The following is a 2505-nucleotide window of genomic DNA, read 5'->3' on the forward strand; positions in this document are numbered from 1 at the left end:
GTTGAGCCAACGTGTCACAGACCCTCATGCACGCACTTCGCACGCGACTCAACCATGTGACATAACGGCCTGCAAACAAGGGGCCCGTGGTCGAGCACGAGATCGAGGCTGGCGTTGAACCACATTTCTGGCCACACTATTTCGGCTGTTATTGCCTTTCCTGCTGTTTTTTGTCGTGAGCTTTGTGGATGTCCTGTTATTTCTTTCTGCGTTCGTGCGAGACTGTCATTTGGTTCTGTGCACGTGTAACTTCTATATCCGGGCACTGCAATATTTTCTTTGCATGTATGCGTGCTGCTGTGCTGGCCAATGGGCCGGATTTTCCGGGTTCCCTCCCCAGATCGCAGGTCCGGGAAATCTCCTTGCGCCCTTTCAAGTAATTGATCTGCTTTTGCTGCTGAAACTGAAACTCGAATTCAGGTAATCAGAACCAAACTCGAGAGACTTACCCACTAGAACCCTTGTGAATATGCCTCATAACATTCTACTGTGCGGATAATAATTTATAATTTATAATTTGCTTGCAACATGGAAAAGCTCCTCTTTTGTTGGGTTAGTTTCCAGTGGTTAACAATATATGAATTAATGTCCTGAAATATAAATGTTTATTTATGGGGTCTGGGATCCCGAAAAATATCCCGAGTCACCCCCTCTGCGCCCCCACCCCGCAGGGATGGCATCAGGCCCTTTGAAGATTTTCAGTTCAAAGAGGCCGCAAGCCCCAGGGGGCCTCCCAGCAACTGCCCCCATGTTGCCAGTCAGCAGTCTTATAACACAGCAATATATTCCTCTCTAGATTGCTTTCGTTCTGGGGATTTAAATGTGCACTTTACAGTGCTCGCCTTACACCCTCTCTTTGCTGGAGCCCTTCCGGCTGTCACTTCCCTCTGGGTATATAGAAGTGTTATCACGTAGTTGGCTTTGAACACAGGTTCCTCCACATCAGCCACTTGCTGACAAAGAATGATTTATATAGATTTTCAGTGGGCATTTAGTGTTTCAGCTCCTTGCTGGTTGGCCATCTCATAATAATCAGCGGGTATTGTTAACCACTGGCTGTATTTCTTTGCCTCCATTATGATGTATGTAACCCACGGGTGCCTCATACTGTTTTCCTCTATTCAGCAAGAGGGGCCCCCAAGCATCATATTGAAATCTGCACCCACACATCTTCTGCCGGGCAAGCACAAGCCTTCCACCGCGCCCCACGTTGCATGTGGGATCCCACAGTTCATAATTTCCATTTCCAGCACTGCATGTATGGCAGAAACATTGATGGGAAGAATGGGTTCGCTGATTAAAGTAATGATGCACGAGTTGTGTGATGATGGCTCATTATTTTGACTAGACAGGGTGTTATATCTATGACCTTGCTAACAGCGCTACTCTCATGGACATGTGTCCTCCTATGCAAACAGTTTGAGATGTGAGAGATGTTCTAGATCAGTGCTTTTGTAATACTAATAAAGACCAGCAGAGTGCGCACCTCTCTTGCATTTCAACTCACGAGCCTCTAAAAAAGACAATGCTATGTGACACTTGTGGCTGACCGTGGCAGTTCATCCTCTCCAATGTACAGTCCAAAATGTCAATCCTGCTATTTAAAAAGAAATGTGACCTAAACGTGATCCATTACTTTGCAGCTGAACTGTCACCCTTGCTAGCACCAAATGCCAGGGCCGTATAGTGGAGGATTTAGCGCCATTTCCCTAGGTTTATGAACTAGAGGGGGCCAAAAGAAAATCTTGCAATTACGTCACAGATTTAGCGGCCTGAACGTTTACTTTGCCATTGCAAGCTTCCTGGCCGGCAGTAGGATGGGCGACTTTATAAAATGGCTTTGCAGGGCAATTTGGACGTGGTACTGGTAGCAGTGGCGTCACTAGAAATCAGTATTAGGGGGTCAAACCGGGGGGCTAAAATACATACTGGGGTGGGGTGGTGGCACACCAAAAAAGGGTCAACAGGCCAAACTAGTTTAAGTATACCCATATTTTACCAATCTGGTTAAGAAAACGTGCCATTAAGCATGTTCAGAGTAGGTTTAATACAATACATGTTTTGCATCAAGTTAATATACATCAAAAAGTGCTTTTGACACTGTCAGTAGAAACAGGTAATGGAACACACGTATTTCTTGGAATGTTCCGCTGAAGAACGTCCAACTACTGGCAGTGCTTCATACTGGCACCTCTTTGAGGGTCAGATTGACTAGGGACGAGGCTGTGTTGGCTTCAGTGCCCACTTTTGTCGGGCTGAAGCAGGGTAGTGTCTTGGCCCCCTCTCTATTCAACCTCTGACGTTGACAGCCTTTGGGCAAAGGGCGTTACTTATCCAATCAAACAGGGGTCTCTAAAATTGAACTGGTTGGCTTTTGTGGACAACCTTATTCTCTTCGACAAAACCCTAATTGTGCTACAAAGAAAATTAAACCTCTTCTTTAATTACCCGGTGGGTAATAACCTAGTTGTTAATGGAAGCAAATCTAAGGTTATCATTTCTACT

Source organism: Ambystoma mexicanum, chromosome 1p, assembly GCF_040938575.1.
Source record: "Ambystoma mexicanum isolate Mex_15411 chromosome 1p, UKY_AmexF1_1, whole genome shotgun sequence".
NCBI lineage: Eukaryota > Metazoa > Chordata > Amphibia > Caudata > Ambystomatidae > Ambystoma > Ambystoma mexicanum.